Below are 20,799 nucleotides of genomic sequence, written 5' to 3'. Positions count from 1 at the left end.
GTCTTAGCTAAAATACAGCTACTCTCTTTCCATCACCAATTTTGAAAACTCTAAAGGACTTTCCCCAGCTGCTCCCTAGGGTGGCCTACTTAGTTAATTGTGTTCAGATTGAAATTAAGTTCTAGTAGGGAAAACCCTCCAAGCTGTGAAAGCTTCTGACATCATTGTATTATTTTTAAAATTTTCCTCCATCACTCAGCTATGAAGTGTCAAGACTACAGTGCTCTGGTTTGCTCCACAACTTTTCAGTAAATCACTCCATTCCACAATAGGCACTTAGCAGGATAAAAACTGACTCAATCTCATACACAAACCCTTTATTTTTAGTGATTTTCCAAAGCCATTGATTGCAGTGTTTTCTTTATCACTGAAACTGAATGTGTTTCTATCCCCAAAAGGTTTAAGTGAAAGGGATAATAAATAAGAATAATTCTCCTGATTTTATATAAAGCCATGACTTAAAAGGATTACAACACAATTTGTTGTTCAGTAAGTATTACAGACCAGATTTAAACTGTGTTATAATCAATGGAAATTTTTCCTTGGGGCTTAAATTGGCTCCATATCAAGACACACACGCACACAGAGATTCTCTCCTCCCCAGTACCTCAGAAATCTCTCAGGTTAAATGCATAAGCTCTATTACACCAGTTGCTGTAGCCTCCCAGCTTCAAGGAGGGAGATGGAAGTGGCACAGTTCGAGCAGTACAGTGCCATAAATTCACAGATGCCAACTCTCTGGGAAAAGGGCACACAGAAATTGATAAAACACATATATCCCACAAATACCAACTGTTTTGAAAGAGCTGCTATCAGGCTGCAAAGCCAAGCAGACAAAATAGCCCAGGACTGAACTGGGAGTGCTTGCACATCATCACAATGCGCTTCATCAGCTGACTGCTCTGCAGTCACCCACACAGCTCAGAGGTCTCTGCCCACTCCTCCCAGCCCCAGGCTTCCCCCTGGGCAGCTGATACCTGCCTGCACCTCCTGATGTGCAGGATTACTGCAAGAGCAGCACTGCACAGCCAGAGCTACCTGCCTTCTTTACACAGGCTCCACTTGAACTGATTTGGCAGCTCCTTCACTTTGGTTCAGGACCAGCACCAGGTTCAGCCCAGCAGGCATGAAAAAGCAGTTATATGGAGTGGCCTGCCCCCTCAGATCAGCTGTCCTTCGTTCTGACCTCATTGCTCACATCTTATGCTTGTATCCTTTTCCCACTTAACCTCCTGCTGACAAAATACCTGCTTGCTCTATATCCCTCTGGCCAACAATTTCCCTAGAGCATCCTGATGAGAAAACCCTGGTATGCTAATTCCTCCACATCTTCCTCTGTAAGGACTAAGTTAATGGATTTCACTTTGGGGTAGAACACCTGATAAATGGCCAAGCCTGAGACCAGGACACCTTTGTCCCTATAATTATCTTCCTGTGCACCAGGCAAAGAACAGCTCTATCCTACACCCCTATAGGAGGAAAGCTTCACAACTCTATTCAAACTTCCAGAATCAAAGAACAGCTGAGTGTAGTACCCACTTTCTTCTCCCCTTGCACTTTTAGCCACTGTTTGCATCTTTTCACCTCATATCTAGAACTCCAAATACCTTTTCCCAGTCTTTACTGTATCATTCCTCATAAACAGGTGAATAATGAAATGGGGAAATATTGTTCTGGAAAGAGATATTTTTTTTCCCCTTCTAACAAAAATTGAAATGAATCTGTATTGTACAGATTGTGACAGGTCATTTCATTCCAGAAGTCATCACATTATATTCATTAACCACAGGACAATGGTGCCTCAAGGTTAGAGCCCAAGGTCTGGAAGTTTAGAATTTAGGTGACAGCAATTGCATGAGCCATGAGAAAGACCACACTCGGTTAAGCACTATGTAACATGCTGCCTATATCTGCATGGTAACAATGAGGGCATTATGTCCAAATCCTGTGATAACATCCACATCAGAAACTGAAATCCTACATTTAAATGATAAGATGGTGATGAAAGCCATAGACTGCATGACAAAGCAGCACCTGCAATCTCAGCCCTAAACTCTGAGCTGATGGGAGATGGATGTGAATGCTAAAGGAACAAGGAGAGTATCTATCACTTTTGTATCCTGTATTCATGACACAGAGAAAAGATACCACATCTGAACAAATAATACAGAATGATCCTGGTCTCTGAATAGTTTGTGATTGAAAGGAGTAAGCATAATTGATCCACAGAGCTGTAGGCCACAAAAAACAATAATTAATTCACCCACCATGCCTCTCTGTATTTTAGAAGTGACTAATGCTCATCTACCTAGTCTTGTACTGGAACCAGTCTCTTGTACTTGAAGTACACATTCCAAACAGGTGATATGAATGTCAGAAGGATGGGGAAAAAATTAGTGGGATTTTTGTTGTGTTGCTACCAGAGCTCCTAGTTCAAAATCTGTGCTTTATTTGCTGTCTCCACTGGTGTAATTTTAGCTTCCAGCTATAAGATCATGTCACACACTTGTCTAGACCTCATTACTCTCTCTCCTTGAAAGAACTTCTCCACTGTAAACCTGTCACCTCTTGATTCTCATTGCTGATAAAATAAACTGAGATACTTAAGTCTTGTTTCAACACCGGATCCCCAAGCCCTCAAAAAACATTTACTCTCACTTCATTTATGTTTCAAAAAATCCTTTTGAAACAGCTGACACTGGAACACTCTGTAACAATCTCACTGTGGCCACACATGGGTCACATACTATTAACTGATAGCTTACTTATAGTTGAGTTAATAATATTAACACATAGATCATAACCTAGTGACTAATCAGCAAATCAGCCATAACAATTGCCTGTGTTTCACCTATATTTCACCCTTCCTGAAGTTCAACAGAGTCCTGTTTCCTATATATTATCCAACTCTCTCTCCTTTCCCACCGCCTTTGAGAGAGATTCTAATTTCTGAATTCCAGTGGTTCCTTGAGACCATTACTCCACTCCACCAAAGCCTGTTTATACTTTTAACAATAACTTACTAAGACCAAAAGAGTCCCAACTTTCAACAGTGTTAAGACACAAGTTTGACACTTATTTCACCTAAGTTTATGTTCATTTGCCACTTCCACTTCTATCTTTCACTTCTTTCTATAACAGAAAAAAAACTTTGTTCTTCATCAGCCAATTGTATTATTCCAGAATTTCATTCATATCAGTGAAAAACAAGAGGTGCTACAAAAGCTCACAACCTATTCTGATCGTTTTTAAGAATGGTTTTCTTCCAGATCTCAAATTTCAACTCATTTTCCTTAATATTAGTCTGAAAAAGTACCTCTTTCATGTCACAAGCTGAGATGTTCTGCATGACAACAGTAATTACTGTGTGTAATAAAGCACTTAATAATCTCTATTAGGATGTCTACTGAGACTCATTATATCTCCAAGTCTTAGCCCTCAGAGTAGTATTTTGCAGCTCTGTAAATCTTGATGTTGACATTAGCAGTAGTCACTGGTCATGGATACAGAATACAACTGAAATTAAGAGGAAGCTGAGTAAATATGGCAAAACAGCTCACTGAGGCAATATTTTCACATTAATCTGTGGATGACAAAAATAAGAGCCATCTTTGGTTTTTCCATTTTAGTGACATGCATCAGAATTAGTCACATAGCTGGATTTGAAGTGTTGGTCTGAATGACCAACAAAGTATTTAGGAAATACTATGACATTCCTAAGTTGAATTCTCCTATTGAGAAGTGAATATTCCTATTAACTTTAATGATCTAAATGCACTGAGTCTGAAACCCCTCAAATCAGAAAAATTAAAGTTGCAGCATTCTCATGGTTTACAACATTTCAAATGTCCAGTTCCTCCCCCTCTTTTCAAAATGAATGTCACTTCCATTCAGTTGCTTTAGGATTTTGGCTGGGGGGCTTTGTTTGGTTTCTTGGTTTGGTTTTAGGTTTGGGGTTTTTTGGGTTTTTTTTGGGGGGGGGGGGGGGAGGTTTTCGTGTTTGGGTTTGTTTTTTTTGGTTTTTTTTTTTTGTGAAAGTCATCTGTAGCAAACTGTCCTTTTCAAAAATCTCCCTCAGGAACCTAAAAACTGAAACTGGCACATTCCATGCAACACAGGAAAGCAAAGACATAGATCAACGAGTAGAGAAACTTTGGAGAAGCAGCTGATCCCACTCAAGCCCAAAAAGCCAAAAAGCTCCTTGCCATTTTCTCCTGACTTTGCTAATCAGGACAAAGCAATTCAGATGTAAGAGCTCATTTATAATGTCATCCTTCAGGTCAGTCTCAGACAAACAGTGCAAAGCAAAAGCACTTTGGTGTTCAATGAATCATGTTGTGGGTTTTGAATATGGAATGTGAATGAGCTTGCTGCTGAGGGAGAGCAATGGGCAGGAGCCCAAAGTGTCAACAAATGGAGAAGTAGGTGTGAAAAATGAGGTTGTTTGTGAGCCTGGTGAATGGAGAATGGTCGGTCAGAAGGATGAGAATGAATAAAAGTGAGAGATCACTCGGCTAAAAAGTGGCAGCGCTTTCTATAAAATGCCAAGGTGAGTATCTGAAGAGCAATCTACTGTCCCTTCTCCCCAGCAATCACAAACTAGGTGGACTTTAAATCATTAAGTTGCAAAAAATTGCATCAAAAGCAGATATTACTAAGGGAAGGTGCAAGTGCCACCACTTTGGGCAATCCAGGGTGAAACACTAATGGGCAGATATCTCAGAGGCTTGGAGTCTCAGCAGTTTCTGGAAACAGGATCCATTTAACTCATCACAATTGGAGCACCAAAACAATGAGGCTTTGCTGTTGCTGACAGACAGAAACAATCAGTCAGGAATAAAGGAATAAATGTGAACAAAGCAAGCCTCTTGTTTCTGCAAAGATATTTATTTTTAGGTGCAGAATCCAACATAGCTGCACACAGCCACAAGTTTCTGCATGAGCAAATATGCACAAATAGGTCTGATCCTGAAAGAATTTCCCCTTAACTTCACTAAGAGCAGAAACAGATGCTAAAGGCTAATTCTCTGCCCTGAATTCTTCCAATTCTCTGAGCAGCTGCAATAATTTGACCTGTGAAATACAGAGGTGAGAAATGATATCATCATTCAGCCCCAAGGATTTTGTGAACTCATCTGACTCAAAAAGAACCAAAAATATAAATATTTTCCAAGCTCCAACCATACAGCTGATCCTCATAATGCTGTCAATGCAGAAGACTTGAGACAGCAGTTGAAAGGTCATAAAATCAATACACAGAAAGTCATCTCACAGAAAAGCCAATAGGAGAATACCTTTGTTTCAGAACAGGGGAGAAAGGTACACATCCCTAATGGTTTCCAGGTGGCAGCTTCTCTGTTGCTTTGAAAGGCCAAAGGGGCATCTTTGATTTTATACATCTAGCTTACTTTTGCAATCAGTCCCATACACATACAGACACCATTATAAGATCAGTTCTTTAACACAGAGGTAAACACTATTCCTCCTGGACAAGCAAGGAATTTACAAGCAAGGAATTAGAGATGTGCTATCTGATCCTTGAGCTTTCTGGATGGGCCATAAACAGGATTTCTCTGTGCAGGATACAGATGGAGCAGAGCTTGGGTGCCTATGGCTGAAACAGGGGTGAAACCACACAGGGTGCAAACACAGCCCAAGTCAACCCTGTAGCACAGCCACGCTTAGGAGAAGCCCAGTATTCATTCACTTCCACCCCAGAGCTGTGGATGCCCTCAGGACTCCACCCAAACCCTTCCAATGATAAAGTACAATTGCATAGCACATCTCCAACTGATAGCCTCTGTTGTGGGAATGCCACTGGATGGATGTCAATAATTTCATTTACAGGTGGTTTTCCGTCTGGATGTGGACTGTTCTAAAGGCTGGTGAAAACTGCACGGGTAGGATGTCACAGCCCACTCAGGATGGGGCATGCTGTCCATAATAAATGTTCATTTGGCTGATCAAAGACACCAGTCCACATGTCAGGGATCTCTTATTATATAGTAATTCCAGAAACTAGCCCACTACATAATGAGAGAAGTGTTGGCTAGCAAGCTCTCAACTTTTACAACACCTTTTAACATGCTCCCAGTCCTTACAGCAAACTTCAGTACAGAGTACAGGGTAAGAATATGAAAGCTGCACTTTGCCAAGACAAAGTAAAAGAGGAGAGAAATAAAGGCATAAAAGAGAGAAAGAGAAGGAGAAAGATCACCAGTGCTTAGATCCTACATTGGTTCTGCTGCCACGGATAGTCCAAATCTGGGGTCAAAAGAGAGAGAAAGGGACCAATCCACTTCCTCTTCTGGTTTATCTGATGCATATATCTTATGTAAAATAGGTTTTTCACACCATTCACGTTACATTATTTGTGCATGCACAGACAGCCCTTCAGAGCCCTCCAGGAAGCGAGTGGGGCTGAGGGGGAGTCGGTGCAGGCACAACAAGCACAAGCCTCAAGGCAGAAACAGGAGCTGCCTGAGAACAGTGCTGCTCCATCTCCACAGGACCCTCTCTTCCACTAACAACTTTCCTCTTGCAACAATCAGAATACTCAAGAATAAAACATGCTTATTTGCTTATGCCCAGTTCTCCACACAAGATTACCCTGGAAATTATGTATTTTCTTCTTGCATGAGGTGGCAACCATAAGCATAGAAAAATGGACTGCCACACTGCAGATGAAGGGGAAAAAAATTGACGACCCACAGAAAGGATAGAGAAAGATATGATACACAACTTGCTATAGTGTAAGAAATCCCAGCTATTCAGTTTAAGTTACAAGCATTTGTGTACATCACAATGCATTTACTGCAGTGCCTTTTTCCCATCAACCTCCCTGTCTCCAAACTCTACAATCTCATTTCTTTTACCTGTTAAGACCCCAGTATAAAGTCTCCCACAGAACATTTTGCATATTTTCAGGTCTCAGCTACAAGTAATACAACTATCCTGGGCATATCCATTATTCCTCTGCAGCATTTCCAAAGTTCTTGAGGGGTTATGGGCTGTAAGTGTGAAAAGCTCTAGTAGCACTTGTACTTTAGAGAAGCTTGAGGAAAAAAAATCCAAGTGTTGTAGCTAAAGAGGAAAGTTCCATTAACCAACAGAACAACAGAAATGCACAAGAGTCTCACTTGCATTCAGTTGGCAGTGGAAACTACCCTGGTTGCTCTGTGTCATGGTTAAAAATGGTACTCCCCAATTTAGTGCTCCCACTGAGACCCTACAAACTACATGCCCTTCACTCCCTCGCTCCTCCTCCCTCTTCCCCTGTGGCAGGATGGAGAGGAGAATTGGAGCCACAAAAGGTAAAGATTGTGGGTTGAGAAAAGAACAATTTACTGGAAACAGCAATGACATATGGAAATTACCAATAACAGTAATAATATTAACAACAAAGTTGTGCAAGAAACAAAGGATTTGCACATGAGTTCTCACCCCTAACAATATCCAACCTCTCCCTCCACCATGCTACACCGACCCACAAGGGACCCATTTCCCCATCCCTGGAAAATGACCTGAGGTGGTACAAAACAACTTCCAGGTACCATAGCCCCTTCCTGGCTGTTGTCATCTTATTGCAAAAGTCCTGTACTTTCTTGGTGATTTCTCATGGGCACCTCCTTGCAGCACTGACTCTGTCTTCACAGCACAGCCAACAAACTCCAACTCCCTCCTCACCCACCTACCCCTCTCTTTTGTGGCATTCATCCTCATTGGACACAGCTATGGCCTGTCTTTTGTGGCCACAAAAACTACTCTGTGCTGCTGAGGCTTTTCAAGCAATGTCATATGAAGTTTTTCAATATATGTATCATTAAAGATAAACACACACACATATATATGCACATGCACATATATTAATATCTACTTATACACATGGACATTTATAAAATATGCTTTAGCTTTCACTATTTCTGAATTTACACACAGATTTTGTAAAAACATGAAAGAACATCTAATTGTGGCAATATTATTATTACACAAATTTTCAAGGAATACATGTTATTAGCAAATCTACCCAATTCTGACCTGATACCTCCACCGTACTTCCTGTTTGACTATGACAATTAAGGCATACAAGAGGAACAGATAACTACATTACCCAAGTAAAAGACAAAACCATGTTTGTTTGAAATTTCACTTTCTTTCACCTTTGAACTTGTCAGCTATTAAATAATTTCCAAAGCCATGAAAGAGTGGTTTTAATTACATTAATATACAGGTTTGATGTTGATATATTAATATACAATTCAATTTTGAATGTATATGCAGTTTTCATACAAGCCATATTCTGAAATGCAGGGTAATATTTTAAAAAAGTTTTACGCAGTTCATTTTGAATTCAGCCATGTATTCTCAAGTGATGAAGGTCAGAGACTTCATTTGAAAACAGCACCTGAACATATCTTTTTAAAAAGATATTTTAAGATGGTTGCTGCACAAGGTCTTCAGGAGGTGCAATATGGAGTGTTGGTAGTGGTGGGATTTTTTTTCAGGTTTGCACAAGTAGACTGTGCTACATCTCAAAGATGCAGCACTATAGAACCTCTAGAAGGTGGGAGGGATCATTAGACCATCTGGCCTGATTCTCAGTTTCATCCAAATGTCCGGATGCTACAGGCATGCCGCACTCTTGCAAAAGTCAAAGTATGGGGCACTCCTGGAAAGCAAGGTGGAGGTATGGATCATGCTCACCTGGCAGCCCTCCAGGGTCTGATCCCGTGTGGCAGACACGTGTAGGTGTCCCCAGCAGCTGAACCTCTCTGCCCATAAAGAGACAGAACACCAACACCCACCTAACCTTAGGGGGAAATAGTTTTGCTGCCCTTAGCATGGTTGATTACCATTGCCAGAAGCATATGAGCAGATCATGGCCATCAGGCATCTCAGAGAATGCTCAGTGTCAGCAGTGAGCTGCTCCATTCAATTTTATGCCTACAAAAAACACCACCTGCTTATCAAAGCAAGGTCAGGAAGCAGAGCTACTCTTAGCTCCCCTGCAGCATTCAGGCACACACACACACTAAGAAAGTGACCTCCAAACAGGCCAGCAGAGGAAGCTGAAATCTTAACACTCCCCTCAAAACTTTTGAGGCTTCCAACATAGATTAAAGGGGAAAAAAAATTAGTGCAATAGATTGTCAACCACAAGAAAGCACCTACAGCCTACATTGCTTCTGCTGGACTCTGGCAAACCAATCCAGCTGCTGTGGGGCTAGAGGGTGAAGAGGGACCCTGATAGAGGGGCTACTGCACCAGCAGTTGTCTGCACCTTCTTTTGCTTCAGCAGTAGCACCCCAGCACTTCAGCCCAGCTCCTTTTGTCCAAGCACACTGCCAGCAGACATAGGATTTCCCATTTCTGGGAAGAAAGATAAACAAGAGCCCTCCTTGGATGGTGTGGCAGGAGACCAATACAGAGCTGCTACCTCCATAAAACCAGAGATCACAGAGTGAGTTTGGTCCTGAGGGGGTGCCAGCTCTCCACTGTGCACCTCTGCAATGCAGGTTTGGGACTGGGTGCCTGCCTGTGGCCAAGTGAGACCTGCATTAATTTAATAGAACACAAGTGTTTTGATTTCAAGAAGATCCCTTTCAATAAATTCCAAGGGAATCTGGCCTTGTTTCAGATTATGTTTTGCTTATTCTAGCTCTTCCTGGAGAAGGAATTTCTAACTAAGCCATTGTAAATTTGTTTTCTTGCCTAGGTACATTAGTACTTCAAACCCAGCCGAAGACAATAATAGCTAAAGTATATAGATTTAACAACTGAACTCCACCCAAGCTTTTGTTTTAGTGTGCTACTCAGACCTTACCCATTCCTTGGTCTCTGTGTAGATTTCTCTCATCAGCATTTAAATACACGCAGAAAAAAGGAAAAGCAAACAAAGTAAACACAACTGGAGACAAGAATGTCACGGTGTAAGTAGAAGAAAATGCTTAATTTTAGATAAGCGCTTGGCTCAGTGTGCTAATCTGCTGTTCAGGAACACTCACTCATGCTGAGAGTATTTCACTCACTGTTAGCCGTGCTGCTTCAAACCCCTCTCCTGACAAGGCTTCTCACTCTGTGAGCACAGGGGTGGCAGAATGAGGCCTCCATGATTTATCCACCTTCCTTGTGGAGCCGCCACAAAAACCCGCACAAGTTGCATTGCTCTCCTTGTGCAGGCATGACTGGGATTGGTCAAATGTGGTGATACATTGGTGCAATTAAAGTGCTCATCTGGACGTCTGACCAGCTAATTAGGCTGGAGACACATTAATTAGGCTGTTGAGCTGAACAGCAGCTTGGGCGCTGCTTGCCTGGCACAGACAATTGTCCTGGCTTTCTAACCAGGGCAGAAGTAGATGGAAACACTGGTTTGTTTACTTGGTTGTGTGTTTTGATTTCCCTGAGTATGCCCCTAAATTACAGCCTCCACATTTTTGGTTGGGTTGTTTGAGTTGGTTTTGTTTTGTAGCTCTTAAATACAGGTAGGACGGAGAGCTGGGGGTCACTGAGTGAAGGAGACACCTCATTTGTTGAAGTCTAGGGATTCTGGTTTGTCCTGGATGTAAAAGACTTGGAGATAAGACCATGATCCAGATGCCTCCGCAGCAGAAGTTATATATATCTGATGAAAGATTCAAATTAATTTGTATGAGTTTGGAGGCTTGATATTTGGCTAACAGATCGTGTCAGAGTGAAAATCACTGAATATACTTTGTAAGCCATACCACTGTATTTATTCTACTAATTTATTTTTCAGCCATGCCAGGGAACACAACCAACACCCTTCTTCTCAGTAAGGTTTTCTGAAGGATTAATTTGACCTACTGCATTTTGCAGGCAGACCCTGTCCTGGCAGCCTTCCAACTACAGTTCCACAGCTCTCAGCTTGTGGCAGGTGAGAGAAGCACAGAAAGAAAAAAAACCCAAGCGAGAGCCCCAGGCCAGGATAGTGCTGGCAATAATCTAAGCCCAGCTCAGGGTGTGTGAAAATCAGCCAGCCAGCTCTGTGCCTTCCAGTCAGGGCTTCATAAGTTCATTTGCATCCATCCCTCCAACCTATTTGCTTCGTTCCCCCTCCTTAGTGCCACCAAGAGCCCTGTGCTACATATTCAAACACAGACAGCACCTAAAACACCAGTAAAACACTGCAGCCTTACTGCTCCCACTCCAAGGTCAACTTACAAGCACGCCCATTTGAAGAGGCAGAGGCAATCACTCTAATGTAGCCACAAGGCGAAATGAGGAACCAGCTCCTAGCAAGGTAAATTGTTGTGATATCATCATCAAGCCCAGCGAAGGAAGAAAGCAAAGCAATGGACATCATCAAGGTTAGGAAGGCTGTATTCAGGCATTAAACACACAAAGCAATAAACTCACTTCAGTGAAACTTAAAACTGCCACAGATAACAAACAGCAGACAGCAAATCAGTCCTTCAGATACCAGGAGAAACTCCTGAAAAGCAGTCATTAATTTGGCTACTGTGATGAATTCCTCCATGGTGAAAGCAACAACCCACTTCACTGCTTCACTGATTCATTGCCTGGGAGGCCATGAAGAACACTGTGATAATTTAACCTGTCTTTCTGTGTAAGACTTCAGCTACCAGCAATCCTTTATAATGCCTTCAGCTGGTAGGAAAGGGGTGGTTTTGATGAAGCAACATTTTTCATACCTTTGTGTGCAGCTGTTGCCTCACTCCATTTCTTGTAGGAAGCCACCTCCCACCTTCCTGCACTGGCAATGGAGAGGAAGCCCAGCAGCAGAATCACTATAACTGGGCCTATTTTGCTTCCCTTTTGTACTCAGAGAAATAGAGACACATCCCACCACAAGAGGAGCTCAGCAGAGCAAAGCTGCCTGTTACACCAACAGGGAACTGGTTACAGCTGCCAGATGCTCACAGCTTTGCACAGTGACATAAGTGACATATGTAACTCTCACACTGGAGATGCAGCTCTTGATCCCAGCATTGCAGAGTGGGACAGACACAAGTGCAGGGTTCAGGGGAGTCTGCATCTCCTAATGGTTATTCAACCCCTAGGTAAGGCTGGTCCTTCCTTCCCCCCTTCCCTTCTTATACTCCATCTGTCTGAAGCAGTAACTGCTGACACACAATTTTTGCTCCCCAGATATGTTTGCACTGCTGAGTACTCGTTAAGCTATTCTAGATAGCTCAGCGTCATATAAAAGGGTTTTACTCGCTGAAGCAATGTATCAAGTCTTTGGGCAAATCTGCCTTATATGAGACTTACACAAGTGAAAAATACCAAATGCCCTTATGTCAAGTTTTACTCAGAAGCCCTGTTTGGTATTATTTGGTTTAAAGACACTGGAAATGTCCACTATGCCTGCCTGTTGATGGCACAGGGGGGAAAAAATACTTTGCTATTTGAGAATATTTCCATCTGGCTTTGGAATTAACAGCTGTACTGGGTCCTGAAATTTCTTCATCTGTTAGACTGCTATCTACTGAATAGCCATATTTCATGCCAAATTATAAGTCCCCCTCAGGCCTTTTCTCCCTTAACCACTTTAATTTTTCAGTAGTGAAATTGCCTCTCACACTCTCTACCTGTTCTGTTTGGCTAAAAGCTCTCCTGGCCTTCAACAAAATTTCCTCTCCTCCACAGATTGTATCTCTCTTACTCTCTCAGTATTCCAAGTGGCATATCTAAGTCACCGGTACCTAGTTTTGATGTTGGCTACAGCCTTGAAGAAGGGTAGCTTGTGGCTACAATAATTCATTAATTTCCTGTTTATTGCTTAAAGTAATAGAACATTACCTCACCTAACCTAACTTACACTCCTAGTTCTTCCCAGTTAAACCAGCCATATCTACTATGAGTGAGAATGTTAAACAACAGAGAATGTTGCCATCTTATTGCAAAAGTCCTACACCTTTCTTGGTGATTTCTCGTGGTCATCTCCTCACAGCACTGACTCCTTCACAGCACAGCCAACAAACTCCAACTCCCTCCTCACCCAGCTAACCCACTCTTATGTAGCACTCCTCTTCTTTTTGGACACAGCTGTGGCCTGTTAAGGGCGGGCCTGTTCCTAATCTTTGGTGATTAGTACAGCTGCAACTCCTCAGGTGTGAGACTACCTTCTGCACTATCTTTATTTTCTTACATTCTATCCTCCCACAAGAGCACTATATAGTTTTGCCTTGCTTTTGATATTAAAAACCAGTCAGACACATCATTGTAGGCATTTCCTTTTGATGATGTGCCTCCACAGTGCTGCCAATTGGTATCTGTCCCCATCTTGGTGAAATTACTTAGTTGTTTACAGTGATGTCATGAAAGCTGTGTTATGACTCTACTGATGAAGAGATTCAGCTTCTGGTGACTGCAAAATTCCACTTGCCTTGGGCTGTATATTGGCAACCAGTGCCACTTAAATTCATCACTCATAAAATCCTAGAAGAGGCTGCATTTCAAAAGAAAATTAATTGCATTAAAAGAAGAAAATATAAAATCTAATTTCCTGTGCTGTCTCACTGTTCACTGCAAGTTTCAATTTGAGTTTTTCTTCTGCTTGAGTCTTTTATTGGGGGTCATCCCCCACATGATCCTCATAATGAGATTCAAGTACACACTGAAGCTTTTTCAAATGTTTGGGACTAAGAGGATCTGTCTCTCTCTTCCCTCTACTCTTCTACATACACATCATCAAAACAGAAACTTAATTATCATTTCAATAGGTATCACTGCTTTAAATTTGAGTTGCGAGGTTAGTGGAAAGGGACACACATGCAGAGTATGTGAGAACATGTCTCATTTCCATAGGAAATCAGGCTTTATAAAATAGAAGATTTACAAGGAAAATAAGCTGCACTTCTGTTCAGATTAATACACTGACTTGAAACTTCAGCAACGGTGAACATAAAAAGTTACCTATTTCTATTGGTTTTCACTCTGGGTGTTGCAATTCCTCAGAGGTCCTCTGAAGTCACTAGATTTACCTTCATTAATACCAGTAGTGCATTAATTCCATATTTGTAAGGATGTATACAAGTTAAGGAGGTAAGAGAGCATCTCTAGGTCTACACACATGAACATAGACATGAGTGTGCATGAGCACATGTGCACTCAGGCATCACAGAGTATTCATAGGGAAATATCACAACAGCTCCTGTCCCAAAGGACAGAGATTTGCACCTAAGCCAAGACCAAAGTTGTACCAAACTTGAAAAGGTAGAGCTGGCCAGGGAAAGAAGGGGAGTGCAAACTATTTTTCTCCCTGTCCCTCACTAGCTTGCAATAGTGGATTTCTGATGGACCACTTGAATGTCACCTCCACCCACCTGAAACTTGGCTGAGGATCTCAGTCTTTCTTAATTACTGCGCAACGCTATTAAAGCTCTCAGTGGAACCGATGAGTGAATGTTCCAGCCAATTTTACTTCTTGTATTTAAAAAAAAGCACACACTAGTCTGTTGAAAATAATTTTTAGGAATTTTAATCATAGCAAATGTGTCTGAACCATTCTTATTAAAGCAGTATTTCCACCTATACAGAAGACAAGACTACAGGGGTTGACCTACAAAAGTACCATGTATCAAAACAGGGGCAAGGAGAAGGGGGTGGCTAAAAACTGAGCAGTATTTGAGACATCCTTCTAGGGCAGACACATGAAGCAAAGAATGCTTCTCCAGACATTCTGATTTATCCAGCACTTTGATGTCACACTTACAAATTAAATATCTGGCAAAGTTTTGACATGGTGGCCCAGCAGGTCCTGTATCTACAGAGGCTGGTTGGCCCCTGACAAGAAAAAAAGGGGGAAGTTATATAAAATCAAATTATACGTGTTCTTGCCTCTGAAACACATCAAGGACTTTAGTTCACAGCCACTGAGCACCGCCAGTCTGTTTATTTAGCTAGAATATAATTAATGAGTACTGGGGAGGGAGCCTAGGGAAGGCAAGGGACCATGTACAACAGTGTAAAACAAGGAGCAGAGGGAGTGCTGGAGCTCTAGGAGAGCCATGTAATACCTGCGTGCCTGAGGCTAGACTCAACCTTCCAGTTTCTGGTGCAACTATCCTCAAAATAAGAGAGAAGCCTTCATTCAGCTCTTGTTTTAATTAACACACTGAGTATGTGAATAGAGACACATCTTCAAAGCTGGCACAGAGATAGAGAACTAGCTCTCACTTCAAAGCTGTGCTGAGGACACTTCAGCTGACAGAAGGACTCTTCAGTATTTTTCCTTTGCCTTTTTGTTTTAACACCTGTCAAAGTTTATTTGCCTTCACCAAAAAAAGAAAACCACACCCCAACCATCCTCACTGCTCCCTACCTCCCCTAGTAACAGAGAAACCTTTGCTAATGGGGACAGTGCAAAGACAGGCCTTGTGGGATGCGTGTCTGCTTTAGGTTACAGCTCACTTGCAATGTCTTTGGAGCAATCAGGGATACTGCAGCTGAAGTAATTTAAACGGATACCAAGTGCAAGCAGCTCAAAATACACATTGGGAAGCTGTCAAGCAGCACCCTGAGAGAATCCATGTGTGTGCAGCCAGTCCTGCCCTCCTGCTGCTGCCCTGTGCTGCACCAGCCTGCTGGCTTTGAAGCACAGGAAAAATACCTCACTGCAAGGATTGCCACTGCTCCTTCTGCTCTTTCCAGCAACCACCGACCACATCTGCTCACTCCTGGGACTTAAAATTTTTTTTCTTCTCGGAGGTCCTCTGCTTAGCAAGGTTCAGACTCCAAAACAGGAAGCCCAATGGGATTCATTTGGAGCATAGCTGAAATTCAGGGGCACCTCTGTTTTCTCCCAACAGAGTTTAAATAGATACAGAACAGATGGTATAAACGTGGCCTGCATGAAGAACAGCTTTACTCTTTTTTATTTTCTTAGTGCCTGTTTTTGTTTTTTCCAAAACAATTATAGCCAAAAAAAGGGTGAAAGAGAAGGGGAAGAATGAGAAATACTTTTTGGGGGCTATGCAAAAGAGAATCTGAGCAGCACATTAACCCTCAGCGCAGCATCAGACACAGTGCCCTGCCATGAGGGAGGTTGCTTTGGGACTTTCCTCACCTGAAGCTGACTAGAAGAGCAGCTCCTCCAGTTTGCAGAGCACCTTGTGGCCACAAGAGCGTCACATTTCTGTCAACTTAGAAAGCTGAAGGAATCTAGCAGAATTTTACAGTTTCTTTTGAAGTTTAAAAGTCCTATCTACAACAGAGGAATCCTATGCTCTTACCAGAGAGGTCATGTTGGGCCATTCCAGCAAGGAGCATTATCTGAGATACATACTTATAGGGCCATTGTTTCAACAGGGATTTGTGGTGGGTCACATCCCATCAGCTGGTTCAACACCCATGCCAAGACACCTCCTTCCTCTGGGCCACTAAGCAAGAACAGCAGGGTGGGACTGAGCCTGGACAATTTAACCAAATTTCCATTTCCTTTAGCAAAACCTGAGTCATTGACCAAATCAAGCATTTAAGAATCTCTTAAGGAGGTGGATAACTCGCCCTCAACAGGCTGGTTGCTTTAGATCCATAAAGTTAGGACTGCCACTGCATCTAGGACATATGACAGATCCTCAGAGCCCAAGGCAGCTAACAGCTCCAAACGAGGTATAAGACTCAAGTTTGGTCTCAGAGAAGTCACAGTCACAACTAATTCCACATGCAGTGCTCTGTGTGCTCGACAGCCAGAAAGCCCAGACTCTGCACATTTCAGCAGGCATTTTAATCTTAATAGGCAGCACGTGACATTTCATTAAGATTTCAGTGCTACTGCAGTGTTCAGCTGTTAGGAGGTTCCTGAGGTTTTACAAAACAGAAGCACATACACACATTGTGAAACTCAGCAGATCTAATCTGAGATATGAATATGGATTTTCTTCTTCCTTATCTCCCTCCCTCATCAAAGGAAGTGGAATTGCAAAATTAATGTTGCTGATAAACAAAAAAAAAAAAAAAAAAAAAAAAAAAACAAAACAAAAAAAACCCCACAAACTAACAAAAAACCTAAAACCCAGCAACAACAAAAAAAAAAAGATCCATTCATATTAATAAATAATACTATCTTTAAAATCAGATTGTGCAAATAATCTCTAGTCTCCAAGTTGCTTTATCTTGTTCTGCTGTTGCTTCTTTCAAAAATATTTGGGCTGTATTAAAGAAACAATAATCCTAAATACTGATTTTGAAAGGACCTATGATAATAACAGCAGATAACGGGGTATTGCAAATAGAACTTGGGAGCCCTGGAGACATTCCTGCTTCTGTGAAGATTTTGTTACCAGTTTCATCACTGAAAATGCAGTAGAAATTTGCAGTCATTCATACAAAGGTAAGTTTCTCCTTGCAAGTTTGTAGGGAAACAGGATGGTCCAAACAAAGGGCTGAAGAAGAGGGAACAGGAGACAGCACACTCCTAAGGAAGCAGCACAGAGGGATTTTTAGGCTGCTTGTTACAAGGGACCAAAGAACCTCAACCCAAAGATGTCAAGCATCAGCAATAACAGACAGTATCTATGGTATTAAAAAATATCCTCGTTTATGCACTACTCCTGACATTTCTCTCTATCCCAAGGGTTTGCTGGAGCTGCTGAATGCTTGTTCTGCCTGGATGACTGCCGAAAGACATTCAGTGTTGCAATTCTCTGTTTCTCACAAAATCACACTCATTGCTGGTAACATTTTACAACTCTTATCACGCCGTTCAATCCAGCTACAACTGTCCAAATCTTGTCTTCTCTAAACCAGGGGAGGTCAAAAAGAAAGAACACACTATATATCCATTGCAGTTAGCTGGTTTAGCAAATAAAACCATTAAGCAGGGCTTCTGTTTTATCAACCTGTAGGTTTAGCAAATCCCCTCAGCATTTCTGCATAGCAGAAAAGAAGTGATTAGAATTCAGTTTATTTCTCCCAAGCTTTTTAAACCATCATTGTTCTGGATTCCTAAGGTGGATTTTGGTGTGGGTTTGAACTGCAAGGTTGTGGGGCTTTCTACCATAAATTAAGAATGCTCAGCTATGTTGCAATAAGCAATTAAAAACAGAAGCTACAGAAATAAGTTTTTAGACTCAGATGCTTGAAAACAGCTGCCTTGGGGTATTAAAGAGCCTCTCCTAGTCAATATACTTTCAAATTTCAAAATAAAGCCTTCCCCAAAGCAGAGCTTTTTACTTCAAACATTCCTTAAGAATTGTGCAGACTAGCCAAGCATCAAGAAAAAAATATGTGAATGTGAAGTCCACCTCTGTTCAAGAAAGTATTTAATCATCTGTGACTGAATCCCTTTGGCTTCCTCAGATTTAGTACTTCAGTGCTTTCTCAGCATATTTTCTGAATTCTATCCCCAGTATTTAACCACATCCCATAAGCGTATCTTCAAGAAATATCTGCAACCATTATTCAAAAAAGATTAAGTGAGAAATTATTAATTTGCAATTCAATCAGCAAATTGGCCATACTTGGGAACTGATCTCCCTGTTATGCTCATAGCCAGCCCCACATGTCTATCACATGCATGACAGACTGCTTTGACAGTCTTGTAAGATTCACCACTGTTTTTAAAATTCTTCAGTGAGATCACACACTTACAATGACACCTGAATTCAAAACATCTTGCAGAAGATTATTTTCCCCCCTCCCACCCCCCAAACTCCTCCATCTTGAGGCACATCCAGATTTCTCTCGAGCAGATGCAAATCCCAGTGGTACAGATCAAGTCAGGGCATGCAAGCACCTATAGGGCAACGCTTCCCAAACTGATGAGTGCAGTGACAACACACACTCATCTTTTCATAACTCTCAAAATAGGAATGTAAATAACCTTCAGCCTGAAACACTCAGGTTTCTCAGTTTAGGTTTGGGTTTTTTTACTTAATGTTGAAAACCAAGTCAGAAATCTACAGACCTCTAATCTAATCCTACCATTTCCTTTGAATGCAATAACTGTACCAAATGGCCACTTGTGATTTCAGCTTTTCAGATCTAACAGATTCACTAAGTCCTGTCTTCAGCGGTTGGGCATTACCAACATTGTCAACTTCATTATTTGTTCTAGGAGACACACATGCTAAGTTTCTATTTTTAACAATGTGACTTAACTGCACACACTGAGAATTCAAGATTTGGCTTTTTTATCCCAGTTTCTCCCCACTGAATTCCTGTTCAGCTTTAGTCCAAGTCCTGAGCTTCACTGATGATTCAGTATCCTAAAAAATTTCTGTACATCCATCAAGCCTTTCAGTGAAACCAGTACAAACCAGTACTTTTGAAATAGGCTGCTTCCAACTCAAAGGTGTTGAAGAAAAAGGAAATCTGGAGTTTCAGTGACATTCTTGAGACACAATTTGACAGAAATGACATAAGCAGGCCACTGCTAAACATGCCCAATAGATGTTTTTGTAAATAAAGATCTGAATTTCCAGGCTAGTGTCTAATAATGTGCTCATTTTCAGGTGTCCTTTCCTTCTCCACCCACTCTTCACTCTTTCAAACCAGTTAGGCCAAGTCTGTATGTTGCCTTCCAGCTTGCAAGAGTGCTCTATGCAGTCCTGTTTCAAAAGAACTTCAGTTGATCTTACAACTAAAAGCCCAAGCATCTGGTTGTTCCCTTTGGATGCCTATTCCAGCCTGGAGGAACAGAGCAAGGCATGGTTCCTCACCTGAACTCCAGAAGAGGCGTCAGCTGTGGAGCAGAGTTCCATCCAACAGCAGTAGGAGCTGGTTTGCAGGGAACAGCTCAGAGGGAATAGCAACTCATCTCACAGGAGATCCAGGTAATCATAAAAAAGCTTCCTGTTACCAAGCTATCCCAGCACTACAAAGTACGTGACAGAGACAGAAAAACCTTAGGATCTTTCACCAGCCCTCTTGATGAGGGCTCTACATGAGCATGTGCTGCGTGCATGCCCCACCACACACCCGCCCCAGCACGGGAATGTGTCCCTGTGCTCATATGCATAGGTGCTCCATGTATGCCCAAGAATTCCCATTTCATCCCCATGATTATGTGCCCCAGGGTGAAATGGATGAGGAGAGTGAAAACAGACTCACGTACATCTGAAGGGGGAATGTGGGATGGACAGAAGTGCTTTCTTCTGCTTGTGGATCTTAACTAATCCCTTGAATTGACTCTGACATTCAGGAACATGATTAGCACAAAAAAATAGAGGATTTAGAACTATAATAAAAATATATTGAAGCACAAGAAAATGCTTGAAAAATGCATTTTCCAAACATTCATTAAATTTCACTGATGTTGGAAGGTTAGTTTTTTTTCATCAGAGATGCTCAGGGCAACTTGAGAAATGTCTGGAAATTGTTCAACTTGAGGCTGAAGCAAGAAGCTTCGCTTGTTGACACAAGCATGCAAGAAGTAAAGTGACAAAGAGAGAGAGCACAACAAGCCCAGCTGTCAGGCCTAAGAACACTGTACAGCACCAGAAAGGTCACTAACATGTTCTAAATCCACTGCATTTACAGACAATCTTGTCCTACTGAAGCTCTTGCTCAAAATCTTTGCCTTCAGGGCCAGCAGATCTTTCAGCAGCCTCCCAGATGCTGCTGGGATTAATTTGCTACCATGTACCTTCTTCCCTCCCTTCCCCCTCCATCCACCCACAGAAAAAGGTCTGGGAAAAACAAATCTCAAGCAAGCCATACTTTCTGTGCCATTGGGATAAGCAGGCATTTCAACCCCAACGCTTACTAGAGAGGTGTTCACTCAACATGTGAACATCTCCTGCAGTACTCATGCAAGTGGCTCATGCCAGTAGGCCCCATTCCCTGGGGCTAGTTTGGCTGTGGATGGTG

This window comes from Melospiza melodia, chromosome 1 (genome assembly GCF_035770615.1).
Source record: "Melospiza melodia melodia isolate bMelMel2 chromosome 1, bMelMel2.pri, whole genome shotgun sequence".
Taxonomy (NCBI): Eukaryota; Metazoa; Chordata; class Aves; order Passeriformes; family Passerellidae; genus Melospiza; species Melospiza melodia.
Note: the sequence above shows the minus strand (reverse complement) of the source record.